This window comes from Malaclemys terrapin, chromosome 10, assembly GCF_027887155.1.
Source record: "Malaclemys terrapin pileata isolate rMalTer1 chromosome 10, rMalTer1.hap1, whole genome shotgun sequence".
Classification (NCBI taxonomy): Eukaryota; Metazoa; Chordata; order Testudines; family Emydidae; genus Malaclemys; species Malaclemys terrapin.
In genome coordinates, this window is record NC_071514.1 from 35721376 (window position 1) to 35747938 (window position 26563).

A 26563-nucleotide genomic window follows, 5' to 3' on the forward strand; every position below is an offset into this window, starting at 1 on the left:
AAATTAACTTTCTCCAATCTGCTACATTTTATCCCATAATCCATTACTTTTTAGACATCCAATACATAATTGAACTCGGTTAACTCTGTTATAACAAATTTCCCCACTGCCACTATCAAACCCATATACTAGTCCAACATATCAGAAACTTGCAGAGACTGAATTTCCAGTGCCTGGCCCCTGTGTAGTCCTTTACATCTGTGCAAACTATGTGTAAACTAACGTGAATGAAGAATTTTGATTTGGTTGCCGTTCTACATTCAAATTACACAGGTGTAAATGACTAGACAGGGTGTGAGACAGTGGGGAATCAGGCCAACAAACCTCTATCTAGTCTTATTCTATCATAATTCTTACTTCCAGCACAAGCAACAAGTTTAAAATAACTATCTCCATGCACCAGCCACTGTAACAAAACAGTAACTTACCTCAGGCTTTTTCTTCTTTAAGCTTTGGATCCTGGAAGCAAATGAGGATTCATGCCATGGAAGAAGCCTCTTTATCAAAAGTAACTTTATTCAGCTAAGGGGAAAATATGAACTTATTTCAATACTTACATGATTGTTGATAATGCCAACTTTAGGCATATGATTTAAACTCCCTGACCCCACCCTGTTTGAAACCTTTATGAAAAGTGTAACTTCTTTACCAAAACATATTTCCCATCTGTTTTATTTTTTCCATTCTACCAAATACAATATATCTTAATGCTACAGCTAATTGGTGGGAAATGGATTCACACCCACACCCACATTTCAACTAGTTCACGTTATGACCTGTAACTTTTATCTTACCCCCATTAAACTGAGAGGGCCCAATACATCCCTGGTGTAATGCTGTTGAAGTTAATAGGGTTACATCAGGGATTAATTTTGCCCAGGTATATCTCAGCTTCTGACTCCACTTTCTGTTTTAAAATAAGAAGGTACTATTCCATATGTTTCTGAATTTGATCAAAACTGAAATTAGAGCCCCTAGAAATTAGTGTCCAGGGGACACTTGAACGGGGGGGGTGTCTCTCATCATCTCAGGTGAGTACCCTAACCACTGGGCTACAAGTTATGATCCAGCTCCCCATCCCTTTTTGCAAGACACACCGTAGGCACCTAACTCTAAGAGAGGGTTCACCGCTGAGAATTCCAAGCAGAGATAATTGCCTCCCTCCAGTCCAGACTTATGTGCCAAACTCCCATCGTACAGGAAGCCTGAGCACCTGACCCAGGTGATTTTTCTAGACATCTGCAATTTAGGCAGTGCAAGTCTGAGCACCGCTGCGCCTAACTCCCTCTGTGAATCTAGCCCCTAGTGCTTATGCTTCTTATTTGTCTAAGGAACATATTACTAGTCTGAGGACTTGATTTTCAAAAACTCTCATACACCATCTTGCATGTAATTTGCATAAGTAATTGCCAGTATTCTGCACACAAATCAGTTATTTGCATGCATAAATGACCACTTATGTGTATAATTAGCTACCTGCATGTGCAATGCCTACTTTGAACATGCAGTTGTAACAGCTCACACAAACTAGATCAGCAAATATGTATACTTAACTGTACATTTTCATTTTTGAAAATGAAATCCTGAAAGTCACAAAAATCTCTATCAATAAGGGACTAGCTGAGAGAAGCATTTTGTTACATAATATTGGAAATAATCTTTCAATTTAGAAATGACAGGACCCACATTGCTAGATGGTATCACTTTACTTGGTATCTCGATAGAGAAAATTTCAGACACATATTCATGTATTCAACCCTAAATAGACATAATCTATACAGGATTCTACCTCAATCAATTCTTCTCTGATGCTTTTTCTGTATCTTATCATGATACCAGTTCTGAAAACAATAAATATTGTTTGACAGACTACAGCACCTAGATTAAAAAATTCTAATGTCAGCAGAACATAATGTTATACTTATATTTTTGCCTCTTCTATTATCGGAAGGTTCCATTTGATATGATTTTAATGTCAGCTATATTGTTTGGAATTCTGTAATCCATCAAATTTAATTAGATCTGTTAATAACAATAGCCTCAATTCCACAAAGTATGTATGCTTAATTTTAGACATGTGAGTAGTCCCATTTAAGTCAATGGGACTTAAGCATGTGCATAAAAGCTTTGCAGAACTGGAGTTTGTGAGGTATATATTGAATGTGTATATATTCTCTTATGCAGAAGCACAAGGCCCTAAACAGAGTGGAAAGCTGGGTTTTTGCTTCATGGTGGGTGATCATTTCTGTTGGTGGGCCCACACACACCTGTGCACTCTGCAACAGTTCTCTGCTCTGGAGTACAGGGTGGATTTGTTGGGGCTATGGTTTGGGAAAAGCCAGTGAGTTTCTGCACAGGTTGGATCCACTAATCCACAAAGCTGCATAACAGAGAAGCAGTGGATTTTGTCCAGTGCTCATTCACCCTACAGTTGTGACTGCAGCCCATATATGAGAATGCCTCTTTCTGTGACTGAAAGTTGGGAGGAGCCCTTTGCTCAGAGCACTATGATCTGTCTCTAAATGATCTTGTTTGCATTACCCCTTGCGCACTTACTAACAATCTTTTATACTACTAATTTCCTGTGTACTTAACCTTAAATTTATATTTTTAAATTAAATTATTAAATTGCCAGCTATTCTATACATCTGTGACTTGTTTCATCCCAAGAGGACGGGAAATTGGAGGACTTGCATGTGCAGGCAGATTTTTAAAAAGGAATTAAATTAACTGCAAAACCACATATATTCCATATTTTTGTGTTGCTTTGCTCACCACACACTTTTTAAAAACAATCTCCACAAAAGTCCCTAAAGATGATAGATAAATTACTAAAATAGTTTTTCTAGTACGAGTTTTCAAATACTTGCTGTTATTTTTATTATGGTAGTATCTAGAGGCACCACTCAGAATTGGGGCCACACCATGCTATGTATTCATAGATTTTTAAGGCCAGAACATACTATTAGATCATCTAGTCTGACCTCCTGTAGAATTTCACCATGTTGTCCTTGTATTTAGTCCAATCACCTGTTTGTATATTGTAAAAACACAAAGTAAAAGATGGTCCCCTTTCCCAAAAACACATTATCTATTTAAAAGACAGAAGTGATTGTAAAAATCAATTTGAAGCAAGTGAGACAAGAGAAACATTAATACATAAACTCAGGTTCTTAGGCCAGATATACGCACAGCTAGGTGGTTTTGAATAATTTTAAACAGTAAATTTAAGATACAATATTGTATCTTTTTTTGTATAAGTCCTCTACTGTCCATTCACTTACCAGTTATAAATTAGCAGTTTTCTATAGGCATTACAGTAAAATAGGTCTCAAAGTATTTGAAAGTGGGCAGACTTGTGGCCTAAATGGAAATGAGTGCAGGGGACTGGACTAGATGACCTCTCAAGGTCCCTTCCAGTCCTATGATTTATGGTGTTCTGTACATAAAAAGCAGCATGGAGGTGCTTGTGAAAAAAATGAGCAATGGAAGCTGGCAATATTGGTTGAGTAGAAGGGACAGGAAGAGTGTGATAAGATATAAGAATGGATAAGTTGGGCAGAGCTAAATTGTGAAAGGCCTTAAAGGTAAGAACCAGAAGCTGTATTTGATGTGGTGCAGAAGAGAGAGCCAGTGGTGAGACTTGGAGGTCTTTTTACAGAAGTTAAGGAATATGCAAAAACAATACATAGAACTAACTGCCCATAAAGAAGAACTTACAGGCCACTGCAACAGCCAGGAAAGTCTCTGTAGTCGGATTGCCCTCCAAGTGAGCCATATCATTTCTGCTTCTGTCAGCAGAAGATTCAGACGTCCAGCAAGTTCCCAGCCGCAGGAACTGAGAGGAAGTGACATGCTTCTGAAAAGGTGTCACTCTTTCTGTACAGAATCCCCATTGTAAGTTTCATGATCTGAGTGCAGGAAGGGGATGAAGAAGGGGGTTTGGATGAAAAAGTGTTATTGTTTCCTCTTCCTTTACCAATAAAAACTCTGAAGAACTTTCACAGAAAGAACCCCTAGGCTCCTTTTATCTACACGAGCTACACCTCAGCATAGAACTGCGCTCAAACTTAAAGAGCTGACACTGGTTACCCTTTGGCTTCCCCTCTTACTCATGCTAAGGTGTTCTTTCCTAGAGCTGGGTAATTAATGAAGTCTCAAATGTTTTGTGATGGTGTATTTTTGTATGTACAACTTGGTTTATGTTTTTACTATAGTTTTCTCAAAACTTTTTTTAGGGGGGGAGGGAGGCTTCACTCTACTTCTATGCAATAGAAACCCATCAGTGACCATCATTTGTAATTCCTCCTCCCCCATCCCCAAGACTACATGAACTGATTTCAGTCTGGTTTTACTAGAAATGGTTCTTTTCTCCTGCAGATAATGCCCTATAGCATGTAAGGCATTTTTCTTTGGCAGCAGATTATTATCACTTCTGAAAACCAGGGTTCAGACAGTACAAGTGACAACTGTAAACTTTTAGATAATATATTGTCTCTGTGGCAAATCCTTTAGTCTTTACTCAGACAAAACTCCCATTGAGGTCAATAAGAGTTTAGTCTGAGTTATGGCTGATGGTCAATGAAAGTAGGATTGAATTGAATGAGAGTTTTGCCATCTTCCTCAATGGGAGTGGGATTATGACCCAAGTAGGGGCTGCAGAATTTGTCCCACTCTTCTTTTTAACCTTTGGAATACTAACTTATTCTATATGTAGGACATCTAAAATTCTTGGTCTAAGGGATAAAGCATTTAAATGCTTCCTCACATTAATCCATGCTGAACTCCTATGGAAATGCTCATGACATCTGTATTAATAACAAATAATCTCTTCCATATTATTGCTATTATAATGTATGTAAAGTAAGCAAAAATCTCATATATAAGGCAGTTAACATACAAGTGAAATGTATTTATGTATATGCATAGCCATGTGATAGTTTTATTTACTTTGCTGTACCTGCATTTTGCCTACTAATCCATCTCCCTAGGTCTTAGTCTCATGTTCCAAACATCTAAGCATCTTCAAATATATGCCTTTTAAAAATAAATTTATCAGAGAAGTATTTCTTCCTTTTTCACCCCAATCATAGAAACTTACCCCAAATTACATTGGCCAGAGGCCCAGGATGATCAGTCAGTTTTAGACTCCCCAAAGGAGAGGGAGTGATGTAAGGCCAGTGCTCAGTCTCTGTTCCCCTGAGCACTGGACAGCAGAGAGGGGGTGGCATGGGGTAGCATACACTTGTCTGTAACAGGATTAAGCAATGGATGTTTTGTGCTTTCCCGCAGCACTTCCAGAGGCAAAGTGCCTACCACGTGCACAAATGCCATTGAGAATTGCCTGCCATGAGGCTATGTCTTAAAGCCATAATCCAGCCTTCTTCTCAGTTTCTTTACAGAAGAACAAGGCCTAACGGGATATTTTTCACTCCCTATCCCTTCTTCATATGTCAGCCATATTTGGTGGGAGAGGGAACCAGCAAGTTATAAAGTTACATGTGGCTGGATCCAAGATCTGTGACATTGAATTGTAAATTGAATAAAAGGAAAATGTTGCCAAAGAAATTATATTGGGGAGGTACAGGCACATGGAACTGACACGGCAAACGTGCAGAGGAGCAGCTAAATGTTTGGAATATTGCTGAAATAATTCAACAAATGGACCTGTGCCATGCAGATACCTGACTGATATGTATTGCAACAATTTGTAGATAGGATCCAGAATCTGACATGCTTTTGGTGAAATTAAAATAATTTGGCAGTGGATAGATGACTTCTTGTTGGTTTTGAATTTTGAGAAACATGTTTCTCTGCCTTATCACAACTCTCAGCTGCTACTGTGGAGCAAATGATTAGTTCACTGCTAAAGTGGAATATGAAAAGAATATCTTATTTATATATTGCCCATCACCATATCGCTAGGCACTGTGCCCGGCCAATTGGCTCAAAGAAAAGCAGCTATTCTGCCAAAAGAAGAACTAAGAAAAACATAATCCACAAATGAAGAGCTAGTGAAGAGCGCAGACACAATAGTCAAAGATGAACTGTTCTAAATAGAAAGACCTAGCACTGAGCATTGAAGACAGCTACGAAGACAATCTGAGAAGATGTGGCAGTTTATACATGTGCTGTTGTTTCTGACAGAGCAATAACTTTTGACCTGGATTAAGTCTAGACTTACAACAAAGACGGAAGAAATGAATCCCACGATTAAAGGTGAACCAGAAGGCACTGAAGATGATCCATGTGAGTACAAATACATTTTAGTCATATAACAGGTATGAGGTTTTGTAGGTTATAATAAACAAGCTAGTCTACATATCAGAAATGTTTGAATATTTGTGTGAAGGTGTGTGGGAATGCAAATACCTTTTGGGTTGAAGAAGTTATTTTTGGCCTGGTAGTATTTTTGCAGGTGGAAATATGAAAAACTTCAGTTCATGTCTCTACCAAGTTGACAAAACACAACAGACATTTTGTAACTATTGATTTTGCATTCCTGTAACTAAGAACAATGGCTAAATTTTTAAAGTAGACATTTTCATACTGGTAATTTGTAATGTGTTGTTTATGTTTTTAAAAAGTAAGTGTTTACAAGTGACTGCAGTGCATGCATAGTAACTACTTTTCATAAAGATTTTTACTCTAAACTTGTTCTTCTAAATTCTTTCAATGCACTTATCTTCATTCTCTATCTAACCACTGTTTTATTTTGCTGATCTCTCTCTCACTCACATACACACAGATCTCAGTACAGCTCAATGTGCCTGCATAAAATTGCCCACATGAGTAATTTGTTGGATTAGGGCGCAAGCGTTAATCTACTTTAGTTTTGAACAGACCTAGTGATTGTGCCTCAATGATCACCTTTGCTCGCAGACGGTGATACTACTGCATATACCTGTGTTGCTCGTACCTGTCCCAAAACTGAATTCTTGACTTTTATGGTGGAAGGACTATCAACAGACTACCACTGAATGTCTTAACATCCAAGAGAAAGGACAAGCCACAGGTAAGTCCCTGACACAACAAGAACCTCTAGAAGTCGCACCATCAGGGAATCAATCTATGTACAAGAAAAGGGAACCTTCTTGATCAGGTCCCCCTGGTTGCCTTTATACTGGGAAGAAAAGGCAAAAAGTGATCAGATGAGTCTCTCAGACACGAAGGTCAGATGGGACCATCATGATAATCTAGTCTGACCTCCTGCACATTGCAGGCTATGGAACCTCACCCACCTACTCCTATAATAGGCCCATAACCTCCAGCTGAGTTACTGAAATCCTCAAATCTTGATTCAAAAACTTCCAGCCAGGAGCGGCGCCAGGGTTTTTGCCGCCCTAGGCGGCAGCGCTCCTCCTCTGAGCATTCAGGGAGCTTGGGGTCTTCAGTGGTGGGGGTCCTTCCACGCCGCGTCTTCGGAGCGAGTGAAGGACCCGCCGCCGAATTTCCATCGAAGTTCCGGAGCAGAAGGACCCCCCACCGCCGAAGGCAGCAAAATGCTGCCCCCCAAATCCTGCCGCCCTAGGGTCACCTAGTGGAAACGCTGGCCCTGCTTTCAGCAACACAGAATCCACCATTTACTGTAGTTCAAACCAGACAGTGAGCTGTGCCCTATGGTGCAGAGGAAGGTGAAAACATGCCCCCCCCCCATCTCTGCCAATCTGATCTGGGGGGAAATTCCCTCCTGACACCAAATATGGCAACCAGCTATAGCCTGAGCATGTGGGTGAGACCCACCAGCCAGACACCTGGGAAAGAATTTTCTGTTGTAACTCAGAGCCCTCCCCATCTCTGACTGTTGGAGATATTTGCTAATAGGTGGCACAGATGGGCCATATGCCATTGTAGGCAATAAATTATAAATAAATAAATTAATGGAGATATCCCATCTCCTAGAACTGGAAGGGATCTTGAAAGGTCATCAAGTCCAGCCCCCTGCCTTCACTAGCAGGACCAAGTACTGATTTTGCCCCAGATCCTTAAGTGGCCCCCTCAAGGATTGAACTCACAACCCTGGGTTTAGCAGGCCAATGCTCAAACCACTGAGCTATCCCTCCCCAATCTCATCATACCATCCATTTTGTAAACTTATCAAGCTCAGTCTTAAACCATGTTAAGTATTTTGGCTCCCCACCACACATACACACACTCCCCTTGGAAAGCTGTTACAGAACTTCACTCCTCTGATGGTTAGAAATCTTCATCTAATTTCAAGCATAAATTTATTGATGTCCAGTTTATATCCATTTGTTTTTGTACCAACATTAACCCCTAACTTAAATAACTTCTCTCCCTCCCTTGGTGTTTATCCTTCTGGTGTATTGATAGAGAGCAGTCATATCTCCCCATATGCTTTGTTTTGTTAGACTAAAGAAGCCAAGCTCCTTAAGTCTCCTCTTGTAAGGAAGGTTTTCTATTTCTCTGATCATCCAAGTAGCCCTTCTCTGCGCTTGTTCCAGTTTGAATTCATCTTTCTTAAGCATGGGAGACCAGAATTGCACACAATATTCCAGATGAATTCTCACCGGTGCTTTGTCAATGGTAATAACGCATCCCTATCTCTATTGGAAATACCTCACTAGATGCATTCTAGGATTGCATGAGCCTTTTTCATGGTCACAACATGTTGGCGGCTCCCTCAGTTCTTCTAACTCAGAGCACATCTTTCAAATCTCTGAAGTTGAGGAGGTTCAATCGGGATCTGCAGAGTCCATATGCTTGGAGGGGTGGGGGATGTCTCTACACTGTGTGACCTGCTAGCAATGGCAATACTCAGAAGGAGGGCTCAGGAGTATAACTAATTAAAAAGTGACAAACAATACTTTTCCAGGTGGAGCAACCAATCTGACCTGGAGGTATTATCAAGAGAATGATGCTTTATAAAGAAATCAAATTCAAGATAGCAGTTCTGCATATTTCAACAATTGTCACATAATGAACAGATGCTGTAGTTTTTGCAGCAGAAAGGGATTTCAGTTCTGCTTTTTGTACAGTAGCTTCAGCAAACACAAAGCATATCTCAACACAGCATTTTGATCCATTTAGATCACCTCTTGACTGATATGGATTGGCCCTTCTTATTTTTTACCAAAAGCCAGAAACAATCTTAAGGACTACTTAAAGGTTTTGTCATGTCAAGGTAATAACCAATAACCCTCTTAACATCCCAGGTGCACAACTGAGCTCAGCCCAGAATATCAGAAGGCTTCCAGAAAATACTAGCAAAGAAGCTGTGTGATTTAAATGAAAATTCAAGAGCCCAACAGTCAAGAACTTGGGATGGGATGTTAAGACTATTTCATTTTTATGAAAAATGTGTTATCAAGTGGACCTGCCATGAAAGTGTGCAGTTCTGAAACTCTCTAAAAAGATGCAGTAGCCACAACACATATGCAAATAGGAGCAGATACCAAGCTCAAAAGTAGCCTCCATATGCTTGTCAAAACCAAGATTTCAATTCCATAGATTCAGAGATTAAACTTGTGAATGGAGATGTTCATAAAGACTTTAATATATTATTTTCTAAAGATGACAAAAGACTGGGTTCTCTTGCACAGATGCATGTAAATATGGCACAGATACCTTTTGGTTTTATCCCAATAAAATGCTGTATCCATGTAGGACAAAGAAAATTCTAAAATGACTGATAAAAGGGAAAGAGATTGGAGTGGTATCTTTACTCTCTCCAAATCCTTAAACTATTTCCACTAATTGATATGCGGCTATCTAGCAGATTTCTGTGATTCCACATTCATAGCTCTGTCTTTCCCAGAGGATTAAAATCAAGTAATCAGGCCAACAGATGAAGAACATTTCCAGTTTGAGTGAAGAATTTGATCTTACTGCTGAGGCAAGAGGCCTGGGCTCAGGAAGAGAACAAAGGGCTTGTTGTCCTTGGACAGGGCTATCAGAACTGGGAATCACATATGGTAAACTCAAGATGGGGCAACCAGAATCTCTCTGGCCCTTTCTTGCTCAGTCTTTTTGAAATTTTGCTAAGAGAGGAAAAGGTGAAGAATATGCATTTTCTTCCCCAGTGTAACAAACTTATTTGACACTAAATTGCGACTATGGATGCCATGGAGCAAAATATTGCACATTTTGTATTCTCACTCATTGCAAAGAGAACCCACATATGGATGACCTCCTCCGGTTTGAAAAAAAAAAAGGGAATTAGCTATAGAATCCTTTAAGAGTGTTGATATCATCTTGTTATCCTTAACTGCTAGCATGTTCTCTCATGCCAAAATGCAAGTTGTAGATATTGCCCTGTTATGAATGTACCAATTACACAAAAGTGATGCATGACTTGTTGTCACACCTCAGGGGGCTGGGATCTCCATCTGTTCAAATATACCATTGCCACAGAGTGTTGTTTGTAAGAACTCTCACTGCCTTCCTTCTAATCAGAAAGACAAAAGGCAAGTTAGACGGCCTTCAACCCCAACATGTTTACTTGTAATACAAGATTTTCTGGGTAGTACCTCATAGGGCAACTGCCTGGAAATCTAGTCTTTGAGTTTGGAATCAATGAATCTAAAAAAATGAATCTAAATCCCCTGCTAGGAATCTAGATACTTTTATTGTGACAGACAAGCTAATACCTTCCTCAAATTCTAGGAAGCCTTTAGAAATATTGGAACCTGAATGTCACTAGGACTGACTTCCACACATTTTATTTAATACTCTTATTTATTTACATTATACAAAAATAAAAAGGGGCATCTAATCAATACTTTACAAGTTATAAGAACAAATATAAAATTCCCTCTCTGAACCTTATAGTATTAAGTAGAAAATATTTAACCTGAGTTACTTCCTGTGCTTCTGCCTTATTAAGATGAGGAATTATGCATCGTGAAGGTTGAGGGCCCAAATAAATCTTGAGAATTTAGAACAAGGATTGTACTTTCTAGAGTTGCAATAAGGCCATGGCACCAGCACCTATGCTTTGATCTCCATTTCCAGAAGATATTGGACCTCATCCAATAGCAGTGTATAATGAATAAGATTTCTGAAGAGGAATGGAAAGTTTTGGCATGATCTGAAATTGAAGGGCACAGTCCCATTTGATAAACTCTGAACAAAACTACATCCTGTCATGCCTGTAAATATTTACACAATTAGGAGCTGAAATTAAAATTGGTTCTATGTCCTTCAGCAAAACTGTGGTTTCACAGTATCTAGAGTAGAATCCAATGGATGCATAATAGATAAAAGAGATATCTCTGGCAATCCTAGAATGATTGGGTCCAAACTGTAATTGAGTGGAAACTCCTTGAAGAAACAGTGGAAGGACTGGCCTTGGATATCAGCAAGAGAGCTACTTATACAAAGACTGACTCAATATCAGTGTCATAGCTGTAAATCTGGTAACTGAATATTATAGCCAAGAGCACCAGCAAACAATGATGGTCCTTACCAAGGACCTAGTCATCAAGCCTGAAATGTCATGAAAGGCTCACAAAAGGTATCTTCCAAACTAGTAATCTTCTTAAATTTCAAGAACATCTTACTACTTAGGGCTTGTCTACATTTACCAGTAGCTCAGCGCTGCTGCAATCGATGCCAAGTGAAGACACGCAAAATCGATGGGAGAGCGCTCTCTGGTTGACTCCAGTAATCCATCACTCCGAGAAGAGTAAGGGAAGTCAACGGGAAAGCGTCTCCAATCGACGCAACATGGTGTAGACATCACAGTAAATTTACCTAAGCTATGGCAACTCCAGTTACATTATTCACGTAACTCGAGTAGTGTAACTTAGGTCGACTTACTGTGATAGTATAGACAAGGCCTTACTCTCAGGGATATTTTCCAGAAATGGGGATATTGTCGTTCAAAGGGTATAAAAAACCATAACTGCTTGTAATTAGTAGTTATTAAAATAAGGACCAGAAAAGAGAATGCCCTCTTCCAAAATTCATTTTCTTTGATACTGTCAAAATAACTAAAGAAGCTGGGTGGGATTCTGGCTTGTAACGTTTGTCATATTTCCTGTTCTCTGATGCATTAGAGACTGGGTGGTAGGGGGCCATTCAGATTGTAACATAATGACAGTTTCTTAGACCCTGCACAGGCATGCAGGGTTTATCAGTTGAGCAACAGTAAGCTCCAGTGCTAAAAGCCTGCATAAAAATGCAGATTAATTATTGCTGTATCACTCTGGCATTTGGATTTGGTTAGCTGCCACTAAGATATGAGGTGTTTTCTCTGGAATATAGAGAAGGGTCTGGCACACAGGAAATCCTGCAAGGAAATCCAAGGGACAGCAAAGCTTGGGGAGAAAACTTAGCCAGAGATTTCTGTTATGTAATTATACTTGTATATAAGTTGCCAATACAGCCAAACCCCAGAAAAATAGTAAATTTGGACTATATATATAGTGTGTATGTGTCATTCAAAATAGGCTATGAACCTGACCTGCTTACAGAGCTCTTTATGCTCTACAGAAATGATAGTATTACTATTTATCATCATCATCATCCGTTTAATTAAAGGCTATACTAATAATACCAACATTTATCATGACATGGCGGGCACAGATCAAATTTGTGACTTTATAGCAAATTTAAGGGAAATCTTCCATTCCTAAAATTTAATTAAGTTTTCATCCAACTGTTCATTCGTATATTCAGAATCCCCAGTTGTACAGTGTCAGATATTTGTCCCTCTTTTTTTCATCCTAGTTAATCCTATGTAATGGCTAATTACATATAGCTCAGCGCCGTGCACCTTGTATAGGTATACCCTAGCTCACCAAAGGACAAGCTGTAACATCACCCAACATAATGGAGCATTCTTCATTTATCTAAAACCCTAAATGTTTTGGATGCCCTTTAAATAATGCAAGTAAACATTGCTGAACTGTGTATTTATCTGACTAATGGATATTTGCAAGACTGTAGAATTTTGTGACATGCCTTCCAATTAAATGAAAGACATATCATGAGCAAACTTCTCAATTGTGACCCACTACAGCCAAAGTTCTAAGTTTTATTGTTGTTTTTTTAATTTGCCATGCCTTTCATTAAATGATAGGCATGGTAAAGTCTTCAGTCATATTATACATGAGTAATTTCCACTTCTGTTTCTCACACCATATCTTAAAACAATTAAACAAAAAGAAGAATGTCTAACATATCAATACTTTGCATTAACTTATACTGAGATTACTCAATTTTATTAAAATTTCCTTCAAATTTATAAAAATATTTATAGGCACCCTTCCTATACTTTGCACATCAACCATAAATTAAAACCCCACAAAATACAAGAGGACTGCCTAGGAATCTTATGCATTTTATCTGCCACCAATGAAAAATTACAATAGGTAAGTAATGAACTTGTGTTCCCTCAAAGTATCAAATGCACACATACGGGACTAAATTCTGCCCTAAATTACACTTGTGCAACCCCTCTAAGCTCAGAAGGGTTGCACAAGTGTAAACGAGAACAGAATTTGTCCCATTATTTAAATACTTGATTTTGTATTTTAATCTTTGAGTTAGCTGGCAGATGTATAAAATCACATGTACAGTAGGCAGGGAGTTCCCATTTAACTGTATCGTGAAGAGGCCCATGTATAAACATTGTTTACTCCTCCAAGTACGTGGACTATATTGTGCTCATAAAGTTTGCCCCACATAGACCAATTTCATACATGGATATATGAGCAGCTGGTGGGTAGTGAAGCTTCAAGCACAGGTCTAATAGGTATTAAAGTTTTCCTGATTTATCTGTCTGAAGATTCTGGTACTCAGCGCAGCTACACTTGTGAGGTGAGGCTGATGCAAATCTGTCAGGTACATACAGGGGTATGTAATTTCTGGTATTTCATGTAGCGCTCCACAATCAGATTCAAGTCCTGGGCTTATGCAAGGGGAATTATTAGTTAATCAGTTTTAGATAAAAACTGGTATAAATACACACCCTAAAACCCCCACAAGTCACACTGTGCGCTCATACATTTAATTTCTTCTCTACAATAATCCCCGACTCACTCTCATACAGCCTCATCCCCAACACACTTGTGTTTAAATGTGTATTTTTAAAAATCAGTTTAAGTATAATAAAATTTTAAGGTTCCCAATGTGGGATTACTTTTTATATTCATAACTCCAAGTTATAGATATTCCCCTACCAGAATCCCAGTTCTAACTCTCCTTCAAATTTTTGGTAAAGTTGAGGTTCAGATCCAAACATCACATCTCAAGACCATTCTTATTAGAAATTGGTATATTAATAACCAATTTGGCCAGTGGTTATTTGATAAAATGATAGGTCCATATCACTTTTGAGATACTGAAAAATATGTTGTAAAACTTTAATTTTAAAATGTGGTCACTGGGTGCTTCAAGTAACTAGTTTTTATAAACTAAGCACAATCCAAACACAAAATAATTGTCTAGAAACCTCTATAATAGCGAGGCTTGTGGGAAGGAAGTGCTAAAAACTGGCTTTTAGTCTTAATTCCCTGAATTTTGTCAGTTTAAAACAGGCTCTTAACCTTATTTCGATGTTTATTTTTTGCATTTAATTTTCTATTAATTTGTTCTACTTGACTGGCACTTACTCCAATGAATGGGTATTATTTACTCTACTGGTGTAATCTTTCTCAGATAGGACAATCTGCTGAATCAATGTAATCTCTAGTCTGCCTCATGTAATCTTGCAGCTGCTCACTCTCTTTGTGATTATGTAATTGTCCTGGTGTATGTAAAAGCAAGCAAAACTTTAGTAAGTGTGGGGGGGAGGGGGAAGAAACCTTTATCATAAAAGCAAAATTAGGGGAGTCTTGGCACTACACTAGCAGGGCCCAAACAATACTCAATTGAGGACTACATTAGCAACATGCCAGGAGCCCCAGGGCTACATTTAATTTGCATAGACAGTGTAGATTGTTGCAATCTTCATCTTTAGTATGAAGGTACAATTCCTATATACTACAAGTCCTAACATGCAATGATTCTAGCATCCATTTTTATTCTAGAAATGCAGCCTGAAAATTATGGGGTCCAGCATGCAAACATTTGTCTTCATAATCAATCAGCTCAGTCTGCAGAGATGATGGCTCCCAAGATCCAAAACACTATACTGACTTGAATGACATAGCCTGCTGAAAAGACAAATACCAACATGCAATGCTCCATCTTGGTACAAGTGCATAGAAAAGATGACCCCCCAGAAGAAGATGATTAATCCAAGCATTACAGACCCAGGGGACAAGAGGTTTTAGTGGCAACATGCCATCCTGACCATGATGGATTTTGGATTAAACTGGAATACAATGAGCTCTTTATCCCTGGCAATTGGACACAGATTTCCTGTAATTCCAGAATTTGCCAAATGGTCCTGATTTTTCCCTTGAGTACAATCTTACATCCCTATTCTTGAAATACGGGACTTGAGAAAGACCATGACGTAGTGAGGACTTTGGTATTTAGCTGTGGTGCTGCTCGGGGCAAATTCAGGATGGTGATGTCTCACATCTTCCCCTTCATATTAAAGATGTGATAGCAAATAGCACCAGGAAGCCACAGAGGTGCCTCCATCCTAATGTGGGGAGGCCCAAATAAGGCAACTTTGCACCTTACTGTGCACTAACAGCCAACCTCCTTGGGAGCAACAAATCCCAGGCTCAGTTGCCAGGTTAGTACACACCTGTCCTTCCTGCCCCCACTCCAGAGCAACACCTCAGCACAGGGCCCCGTTTTAGGGATAGGATGCTCCTCATGAGTGACTCCCCTCCCCCACTCTAGGTTGGGGTTCCCATCTCAATAGCTCCTCCCCTCCACCAATGTAGGGCACGAGGGGGGTCTCTCAATAGCTCTTCCCTCTCCTCCCCCATGTAGGAGGAGGAGGTCTTAATAGCTCATCCCCTCCCCCAATCTAGGGCGGGCGGGGTCTCTCCTCAACCGTTCCTTCTCTCCCCCAATCTAGGGCGGGGAGGGGGGGTTCCTCTCCGCAGTAGCTCCTCCCCTCCCCCCTAAGGCGAAGAGAGCGTCTCTCAGGAGCCACTCCTAGCCCTCACGAGAAGGTGGAGTCGTACTTCAGAAGCCCGCTCTCCTCAGGGGCCCCTCCCTTGCCCCATCCTTGGGTGGTGAGGCCTTTCCTCAAGGGTCCCCCTCCCGAGACAGGGGCTCCTTCCTTCCTCCCTCCCTTCCCCCCTACCGTAGTACTACGAGCCTTACGCAGTCCGTCGTCTCCATTGGGCCTCCATGCCCCACGTGACGCTGAGCGTGCGCCCCAAGCCGAACTGAGCTGCCACAGCCGGTTGTTTCCTAGGCGACCCATAAGAAAGGGAGCGCGCCAGAGAGCGAGCTAGGACTAGGACAGGGCACGTGCACGAGCCACAGCGAGCTAGAGTGCGCGCGCGTTGGAACCCCGATCGCTGGAGAGCGCGCGCCAGCCTGATCCCGGGAGCTGCTGCTGCAGAGCGGAGCGGGATGTCAGGATTCCGGGCATCAGGTATGTGTCTCCCGGCACCGCCTCCCCGTCCCCCAGCACTCCCGCAGGGCAGCGTTTGCACACGTGCCCAGTCCCACCCGCAGTGGGAGGCGCTGGGGACCCCTCTCCGTAATATACCACATAGCCCTCCAAACCACCTCCGGCCTCTACCAGAGCAGGGCATCACCCACATAGCGGGCGGCGTGGGTCAGTATGGCAGAGAGCAAGGCATCCCGCATTTAACGGGGCTGTACGGGTCTGTCTGGCAGGGAGCAGGGCATAACGGGTCTGTATGGCAGGGAGCAGGGCATCCCCCATATAATGGGGCTGTGCGGGTCCCTTTGGACAGAGCAGGGCATTCCCCATGTAACAGGACTGTGTGGGTTTGTATGGCAGGGAGCAAGGCATCCCCCATTTAAAGGGACTGTGTGGGTCCCTGTGGAGAGAGCAGGGCATCCCCCATGTAACAGGACTGTGCGGGTCCCTGTGACAGGTAGCCCCTCACATAAAGGGGCTGTGCGGGTCTGTATGGCAGGGAGTAGGGCATCCCCCATATAATAGGGCTGTGTGGGTTTGTATCGAAGGGAGCAGAGTATCCCCCATATAACTGGTCTGTATAGCAGGTTTGTATGGCTGGGAGTTGGACATCCCCGATATAACAGAGCTGTGTGGGTCTGTATGGAAGGAAGCAAGGCATCCCTCATATAACAGGTCTATATAACCTGGAGTAGGGCATTCCCCATATAACAGGGCTTATTGGGCTGTATGGTTGGGAGCAGGGCATCCCCCATGTAACAGGGCTGTGCGGGTCCCTGTGACAGGGAGCAGGTCATTCCCCCGTATAACAGGGCTGATTGGGGCTGTATAGCTGAAGCAGGGCATCCCCCATAGACCAGGCCTGTGAAGTTCCTATGGTATGGAGCTGGGCATCCCCCATATAAAAGGGCTGTGTGGCCGGGAGCAGGGCATCCCCCATAGACCAGGGCTGTGAAGTCCCTATGGCAGGGAGCAGGGCATTTCGCATGTAATGGTCTGTGGGATCCTCATGGCAGGGTATGATCTTATGATCCTATATGATCTTCTATGGCAGGGAATTCTGCCCCTCTTCACCCCCCGTAAAGCAGGCTTTAGAGCAGAATGTTTCTCTTTCCCAATTCCCTTCATTTTACAGGGTGTAAAGTTGCTATGTGCTAGAGCAGGGCAGGTCATCCTTCAAACATCCATCCATCCCGATGGAACAGGCTGTGGGCACCCAATGGCATGGTTCATGGCAAAGTACTGCCTTCCCTACATATTGGGATTTCTGTGGAGTTCCTATAGCAAGGTGCATTGTGATCTGTCTGTCTTTCCTGTCCCGAGGATAAATGTATAAAACTGGTATGCTGAAGAGTTCCTAAAGCAGGTTACGTGTCAGTCCGTCCTCTCCTTTCAGTGTAATAAACGTGCACTGGGGTTCTGGAGGTAAGACATGGCAGCATAGCACCCACTATGCAAATAACAGATGGACTGTGGATTCCTATACTAGTATATATGGCAGTTCACTGCCCTCAATACAACAGGCATACTCTTGATTCTCTATAGAGGGTGTATATAAGTATATTGTGTGGGCATTACCCTTTTTGTAATTGCCCCGGGTGCAGATCATGTCTTAGATGTCTTTCTCTGCTTGTTATTTCTATTAAGTGCATCATTAGTTTATTAATAAATATAAATAGAGGAGGGAAAATGGACTCCGAAATATTTGTACTTAATGAAAAAGAAGCTACTGAACACTAAATAACTTGTACTGAAGATGTGGTCATGAGTTTGGAAGTTATTCTGAATCTGGTCACTTCTTGTGTTTAAGAAAAAAGCTAAACAAAAAAGATATAACCTCTGGCTGGTGTGGAGTTGTATGAAGTATGTGGAGGGTTGCCTAGGGTTTGATCCAGTTCTTAGATGCTGATGAGTTTTCCAATTCTGTGATTTATCAGTAGCTGTAAAACCAGAAATATTGTTTTCCATCTTTGCTTAGTTGTACCTTGCTAGTCCTGGTCTACATTACTGGGTCTTTCACAAGGATACAAGTAATTAGCAACACTTTAGCAGGTGTATGATTAAGAATTACAAACCTGATCCTAGAAAGAGGCCTTGGGAATCACCTTATACCATATTCTCAGATATAAGTATAAAGAATCCCAGGAGCCTGGGGGCATTAATGCCATTTCTCCTCCTCCCTCCCCCATCCATCTTTTGTGTGATTTCTTCAGGATAATGCCTCTTGAATCATGCCTTCATTCTAAATGCTGTAAATCCATAAAATTATATTGTGACTTTTGTCAAGAAGGTTCTGACCTACATTAGCATGGTATCACATCACAGCACGAAGACCAGTAATAGTTTTTGAAGGCCAAATCCATAAGGACTTTTTTTTTATCAGGAAAATGTTTAGTTTTCCCTCTGTAATCTGCTGCATTGTAGCACAGAATTAACAGTCTTTTTTTTTTTTCATTACACACATGTATAGGGATGAAATCAGTAAACATTGGAGATCCATGTGCAAACATAAAATGTCATAGCATGTCACATTAACTTAATTTTGTGAGGTTCCTAAGTTAACATGAATCACTATTTCAGTTTGTTGTCCTATTGCCCCTATATAAAGGGGCTGGTAAATGTGGTTTGATGTAAATTTCTGTATTCTGTACATGCATATTTGACAACAGACAATCACTTGGCTGAACACCAGACTGAGTGCACACCCCTTGAGCCACATTTGCTTGTAGGTACAAAAGGTTTAATATGTAATAGGTATAACACAAGTGTGTATAATATATAAAATAAATGTAACCACACACACACATAAACATGTCTTCTATATTGAATCCAGTGTGTGTAATATATTGTGAGGTGCATTGCCATATATTGCCGGCTATGTTTGCTGAAAAGTTAGCACAGCAGGACTGAGCTAAGCATTCTGTGGTAGTTTTAATCTGAAGATTCTCGTGCTTGTATGCATTTAAGTGAAAACCAATGTTGTTTTATTATTTTGTTTGTTGTGACCATTAATTGATATTTACAAATATGGCAAGATTTTGTTTCTGATTTTTGCTTAATATATTGTAAAAATTGTATTATCTGTAAAGGGTTGAACTGAGATTATACTGGTACTGTATGGTTCTTCTAGTTCTTGTGCAGACACTGTAAGTTCCTGTAGATCAGGTATGTCAGAATACTTGTAAAAAGTTCATTAATGTAGTATGAGCATGTTAGAGATATTCCACACAAATTAGACAACAGCTGTACGGTATTGACATATAGAGTTTTCTGTTGAGAGATGAGATGTTGGCATTAAATAATTGTTACCTTGAGCTTGTGAACTGTTGCGAGACAGTGTACTTTGTGCAGAAAAGGAAAGGAATGCTTCTCTCTCTCTTACGAAAGGTTCAGAATGGGAAACTAGTGCATGCTGCTTTGGACACACTGTGTCCTGGGCAGCATTACAGTGGGCTGATGGTCAGAAAAGTGACTACAGGTCCAATTCAGTGAGTAAAGTGCCTGCATGCCTGAGGCAGTGCATATGCTCACTGACTCCGGCATGTTTCTGAACAAATTGTAGTACCTTCATGTTCATTTTTCTCACTGAGTTGCAGAATTAACTATGCAGACCCTGTACACAGTGTGGCATGTTTCTCTGACAAAGGATGAGATTGTCTGGGTCAGACAAGAAAGTATACGGCTAGCCTGATGGGCAACTACTCCAAATTCTACAGAAAAGGAATGTGAGCAGTTATTTCAGTCTTAGAACTAAAATATAACAGGGCTGTATGCAGACATAACTCCTGCCAATTCATGGGGCAGTGGAGGGGGTGTTAGTAAGGACATGACAAAGGTCTGCTAAGCAGGGATCTACCCAGATCTAGCATGCATGGGCCCATGCTTGCAGTGTGTGTGTGCAATGAATAATCTAGAGCTCAGTTGAAATGTCTGTGACTGGGTGAGGTAATATCTTTTATTGGACCAACTTTGGTTAGTGAGAGAGACAAGCTTTCAAGCTTACACAGAGCTCTTCTTCAGATCTGGGCAATGAACTCAGAGGGTCACAGTTAAATACAAGGTGGAACAGATTGTTTAGCATAAGTAGTTAACACATATTTCAAGGGACCATTCAAGGTGCAGTGACCAATTAACACCTCTCCAGTCATAGGGGCAAAAAATAAAACTGGGGGACAAAAGGGGCGGCTAAGAGGGTTATAGATTGTTGTAATAAGCCATAAATCCAGCTGTGACACTCTGAGTACATTTTCCAGACCTGAAGAAGAGCACTGTATAAGCTTGAAAGCTTGTCTCTCTTTACTTCACCCACCTTGTCTCTCTAATATCCTGAGACCAATACAGCTACAACACTGTGATTTGTGACAGATATTCTGGATGCAATATAGGGTGTAGAGTTAACTGTTTCCATAGGCATCATGTCTGTCCCAATGTATGAGTGTGGGGTGATGATATAGCTGTTTTAGAGGGGCACAACTAGAAAGCTATGGGGATTTATGCAGTTCAGTACCCACCACCACCACCATTCTCGTTGTGCCACATAGCTATTTCTGCTGCGATGGCGAATGGCAATTTTCATGCATCCCTGGTTGGCTGGGTGCTGGATACTTGTTTCCTCTCCGATTGTCTCTGTGCTAATGTATGGTGAAGGTAGCTCTGAGTCTCCCTTTGTATGGTCTTCTTTTATTAAAGAGGGATGGAGGTAGCAAATTTCTGGGATGGTTAAGGGCTTTTGTGTTTTAGTATATCCAAAGCACAAGTGGGAGAAGTTAGACTGCTGTAGCAGCAGAAGTCCAACCTCTTTACCAGAAGGCAAAAGTCTGTGTTCCAGCATCTGCATGTGTTTAAATTTCCTGCCCTACCTGAATGCAGAACAAGCAGTTACTCTAATCGTGCTACATAGTGTGAACACTGTACAGGAGTACAGTGTACTCTTACCTCTTTAAAGGGGTAGTGAATGGAGCTCAATGTACGAATGCCACCTTACTCGGCCCATCTGCACCCTGGAGGACTCGGTTACTTTACGGACAAAAAGTTTCATCTTTGTTAATGCTGCAGAGCTAGTATAGCCATGGGAAAGTGAGCTGGAGTCTCTTCCGCCTTATGTGTTATCATCAAAAGTGTCAACTAAGTTCTATTTGCAGAATCTTGCTTGGTAGTGGTTATATAAGAGGGATTTATTTATTTATTTTGAATCCTAGATTGAGTTCCTGCTCCCATGGAAACCAAAGGCAAAACTCCCATTAGCTTCAATGGGTGCAGGAGCAGGCCCCGAGTCTGCAGTGGAGCAATACAGAAAGTTTGTTCTTTTGACTTGTAAAATTGATATGACTTTCGCCAAGCCAGAATAAATACAAAACTTCACCAATACTTTTAGAGTTGCTTATCGGTTTAGCTCCACTTTAATGTATTTTGTGAAATTCCAGCTTTATACTTTTAAAAATAAAATAAAAATTCTTGCTTGTTGTTATTGTGGGACTAAACTTGCCCTGTGCCACCCTTTGGCTGCACAGGCCCTTGCCCTTGGGGGAGTCAATGAGCAAGGTGGTTACAGGGTGCAGCAGGCCCTGAAGTTTCACAAGAGGTAATGGGCGGGTTCCTTCACAGTCTCTGTCCCTGAAGACCTAGTCACTCAAGCTATATGCTGTGCTTGGAGTTGGCTTGATGAGAATGATGTAATAGAGTTTAATACTTAATTTAGTTATAGGGTCCAAATCAGCCTTCAGTTACACCCATGTAATCCCAGCAAAATCATTGGTGGTGCATGAATTTAAGCAGAGGCAGAATCTGTTATGTATACTTGAGAAGCATATGGAGGTAATTCAATTTCTAAAGAATTATTAATGGAACATCTGCTTATTCCTTGGTTTATTCAAAACTGTAATGTTTCCACTGTAAAAATTTCTCCCTCTGTCCCACTTCCATTTTATCTTTTCCCTTATACTATGATCATTTAGATTGTGAGCTTTTCAGGGCCAGTACCACGTTTTTCCTTGCTTTAAAAAGTACCATGTACATCTATGGCACTGTATACAAATACACCTCTGCCTCGATATAATGCTGTCCTCGGGAGCCAAAAAATTTTACCATGTTATAGGTGAAACCGCGTTATATTGAACTTGCTTTGATCCACCAGAGTGCGCCCCCTCGGAGCACTGCTTTACCGCGTTGTATCCTCATTCACGTTATATCAGGTCGCATTATATTGAGGTAGCGGTGTATAATGACATAAAAAAACTATGTTAAAGGAACTTTAGGTTGTGAAGTCAAGCATTCAAAAGTTAGGAAATGCCAGATTAAGATTGGCTGTGCAAATTTAATTCACCCCCTTGTGTGTACATCCTTTACACTGAATGAGGTGGGGGTGGGTTTTGTGGAAAAAATGATAATCGTCATTAAATACTGTATCATAATGCAGCTGAATAATGCAGATTTAAAGATGCACGGGCAACCTTTAATCTGGAATTTCCTAACTTTCAAGAACTTGACTTTTCAGTCAAAATAACAGTCTTGTAACATAGAAAATCTTCAGAAATTCCAAACAACAACTAACAGAAAAGAGAAAACATTCTACTATGTGCAACTCTAACAATTCTCCCAATGAAATATTATCAGCAGGATTTTAACCTTAAACCTGCAGCACTTACCTCTGTTACTTGAGCTACAGAACTAGTTACAGAAGGGGAAGGCGGTTGTCTCAGAGTTGAAGGATAGGCTGTGGGGGCCAAGTGCTGGGTCTGAAGGTGGGAAGGAGGATCCTCCCAACCCACCTCTCTCACTCTCTCCTCTCCTGGAATTGGGGGAGCTCCTGCCCTATGTGCTATACCCAAATAGGAGGTGGACCACTAGGGCCATATTTTTAATCCAGGGGAGTGGTTGGGGAGGAAGAGCCAGGCCTGGCTCTCTCCCCTTAACCCTCCTCCTCTCCCGCCCTAGAAGCTCCTAGGCTTTCCTGATGCAGTCAGGGCCGGCTCCAGGGTTTTGGCCGCCCCAAGCAGCCAAACAAACAAACAAAAAGCCACGATTGCGATCTGTGGCGGCAATTCGGCGGGAGGTCCTTCGCTCCGAGCAGGAGTGAGGGACCATCCGCCGAATTGCCGCCGAACAGCTGGACGTGCCACCCCTCTCTGAAGTGGCTGCCCCAAGCACCTGGTAAGCTGGTGCCTGGAGCTGGCCCAGGATGCAGTATGTGCTGATGTTTTGACAGTGTCCTGAACCTGGCTTTAGAATGTTCATATGCAGTCGTTGTTTTGGCAGGCTGCCAGATTTTTTTCTGAGCCAGGCAAGCATGGGTTATGAGATGACCATTTTAAACAATATATATCTTAGCTACATCTGCATGAAATGTCACAGGATAAAGAAAGGGCACTTTTATAGCCAGAGGGCTATTTCCCTATTGAACTTCAAAGGCCTTTTGTAAACAATGGGGGTGTCAGAGCTTCTCAAAAAAAAAAAAAAGTTGCAAGAAACTTTTATAATGGAAAGTGTTAGGAAACTTAAATGCAGGGGTCACTACCAGCTTCTCCCTATAATTAAAGATGAGAATTCCCAAACATAAAGGGTAAAATCATGACCCTATTGAAGTCAGTGGGAGTTTTGCTATTGGCTTCAATGGGTATGTCTATGCTGCAAGTAAACACCTGCAGCTGGCCCGTGCCATCTGATTTGTGCTCTCAGGGCTCTTCCCTCATGGGGTCCCAGAGTCTGAATGTCTACACTGCAATTTTATAGCCCTGTAGCCTGAGCCCACCAACCACAGGTGTTTAACTGCAGCGTAGACATACCCATTGAAACTGATGGCAAAACTCCCACTGACATCATTCGGGTCAGGATTTCACCCAATGTGTTCATTTGTCCAAGTCCACCGTATAATTTCTGTGGGAAATCCACCATCTGAACTATCAGCCCTTCTAGCTGAAGGTACACCTCTCTACTGATTTATATTTTCCATATGAAGCCTTAGGCCTTCTTACTGCAAAAACTGAATTCTAAAAAGTTTTTTAGTTAGCTCATGAGCTCTTAGCTGTAATAATTTACATTAGCAAACTGCCAAGGTATGATCACTGGGCATGTGATGTGCATCAGTCAGTAAACAACCCATGACTTTTCTCAGTATCTAATAGACTAGTGGAATTTACAGGCCCCTTCTAATAAATTATCACATTCTTATCTGGAAAGATAAAATTAGGTTTGGAAAACAGCTTTTTTTTTAAATAGAAATGGGAGACAGCTCAAGGTACTCATGTTCACTTACACAGTTGATCCATAAATAAAAGAACCTTTAAAATATGCACTTGTAACTATTATTCATCAGTTTTTTCTCTCTATCCTTTCTGCCCACTCCCATTCTAAGTAATTTGATTGTTCACTGATTATTTTTAAATAAGTAGGATTTTTGATCAGGGAAACTGATAGTAAACTACATAAATAGAAATGTTTAACTTGTGTTAGTTATAACAAAAAATCTCAGAAAGGCAAATACTCCTTGGAGTCATTATAATATGTGACCATATCGTATCTTCCAATTGGGACAACAAAGCTTAGGAAGCTCCAAGGTTCATTTAAGAGTATCTGACACAAGTTCCCCTTGGCAAGAAGAGACTCAGAGGAGACTGCGGAATAGATGTGACCTCTAGACCTCTAAGGGCTCAATGATCCATGGGAAAAAGAAGTACCAAAGCCTCAGGAGGGCTCATAGCTGTCCCTCTGTAGGGCTGTCTTCCTCCATACACTTCCCTCCCACCTCAAGAGCCATAATGCTATTGGTTCTTTAACCCATGCTTTTGTGATATCCACCCTTTCTCAAAAGGGTCTTTCAGGAAGTTAATCATGCTAGGTGTAACATTAATTTAATTTTGCAAGACATCCACCTGCCAAGCAAGGATTATGCTGAAGAGAGAAGTGGCTCTCTAGTGCCACCTTGGCATTGCCCTCCCTACCCTGAGCTCTGTGTCCCAAGTTACAGTGAGCAAGGGCAGAAGAGTTTATATAGGCTCCTGGTATGGGGGGCAACATGCTGCAGAGACACCATCCAATGGTGAGCTGGAGCCGATTCGCACCAGTTCGCAAGAACTGGTTGCTAAATTTAGAAGCCAGTGTAGAATCGGTTCCTAAAGGGGCGGGCAGGTGGGCAAACTCCGGTCCGCGGGCTACATCTGGCCCGCAGGACCGTCCTGTCTGGCCCGCCTGAGCTCCCAGCTGGGGAGTCTCCCCCGGGCCCTCCCCCGCTTCTCCCCCTCTTGCAAAGCCGCCAGAACCCTGGGGAAGTGGCGGGGCTCCGGCAGCTATTTAAAGGACCGGGGCGGCAGAGGCAGCTGGAGCCCCAGCCCTTTAAATAGCCCCTGGAGTCCCCTGCTACTCCAGGGCTCCGAAGGCTATTTAAAGGGCCCGGGGCTCCACCCCTTCTACCGCACCTGTCCTTTAAATAGCTGCCGGAGCCCTGGAGAGGCGGCGGGGCTCCGGCGGCTATTTAAAGGGCCGGGGCAGTAGAAGCAGTGGGAGCCCTGGACTTTTTAAATAGCCCCCAGAGCCCTGCTGCCGCTACCCCAGGGCTCCAGCAGTGGGCCTCTGGTGGCAATTTAAAGGACCTGGGACTCCAGCCCCTGCTGGGAGCCCCAGGCCCTTTAAATTGGCCCCTGGGGAAGCCGGGCCACCCTGGTATGGAGCACCAGCTTACTTTCACCTCTGGGTAAAGGGATGGGGCTGCATCCTTACACAGCAGCATGGTAAGGGGACCGGGCCAGGGCTGGGAGGAGGGGTTGGATAAGGGGTAGGGAGCGGTTGGAGGGACTAGAACTGGAAGGGACCTTGAAAGGTCATCGAGTCCAGCCCCCTGCCTTCACTAGCAGGACCAAGTACTGATTTTGCCCCAGATCCCTAAGTGGCCCCCTCAAGGATTGAACTCACAACCCTGGGTATAGTAGGCCAATGCTCAAACCACTGAGCTATCCCTCCCCCCTTTTTCTGTGGGGGGGGGCGGTCAGGGGATGGGAAACGGGGGGGTTGGGTGGGCGATGGAGTCCCGGGGGTCTTTTGGGGTGGTGGTGGATGGGGTTTGGGCAGTCAGGGGACAGGGAG

General features: G+C 42.0%; 2 protein-coding genes and 1 long non-coding RNA gene across 7 annotated transcripts in view; 2 read left to right on the forward strand and 1 right to left on the reverse strand.

Annotated features, from left to right (window-relative positions):
- Nucleotides 1-16286, reverse strand: part of NRG4 (neuregulin 4) — a 57172-nt gene extending 40886 nt beyond the window's left edge. Inside the window, exons 1-3 of one of the 2 annotated variants that reach the window (XM_054041523.1) lie at nucleotides 16198-16224; nucleotides 3721-3911; nucleotides 429-522 (exon numbers count right to left, since the gene is read on the reverse strand). The gene's annotated coding sequence lies outside the window, so the exon portion shown is untranslated. Of the gene's footprint in view, nucleotides 1-428; nucleotides 523-3720; nucleotides 3912-16197 lie in introns of both variants that reach the window. The other variant, XM_054041524.1, reaches the window with a different exon arrangement.
- On the forward strand, nucleotides 5998-15116 carry LOC128844118 (uncharacterized). 2 transcript variants are annotated; one of them, XR_008446436.1, is made up of 3 exons: nucleotides 5998-6249; nucleotides 6883-7015; nucleotides 14997-15116. It is a non-coding gene; the product is annotated as an uncharacterized LOC128844118 (long non-coding RNA). The 2 variants fall into 2 exon arrangements; XR_008446435.1 differs by lacking the exon at nucleotides 14997-15116 and adding an exon at nucleotides 9177-10353.
- The window catches only part of TMEM266 (transmembrane protein 266), a 120019-nt gene continuing 109668 nt past the window's right edge, over nucleotides 16213-26563 (forward strand). For 2 of the 3 annotated variants that reach the window (XM_054041512.1, XM_054041515.1), the window contains exon 1: nucleotides 16213-16474. The gene's annotated coding sequence lies outside the window, so the exon portion shown is untranslated. The remainder of the gene's footprint in view (nucleotides 16475-26563) is intronic. The other variant, XM_054041513.1, reaches the window with a different exon arrangement.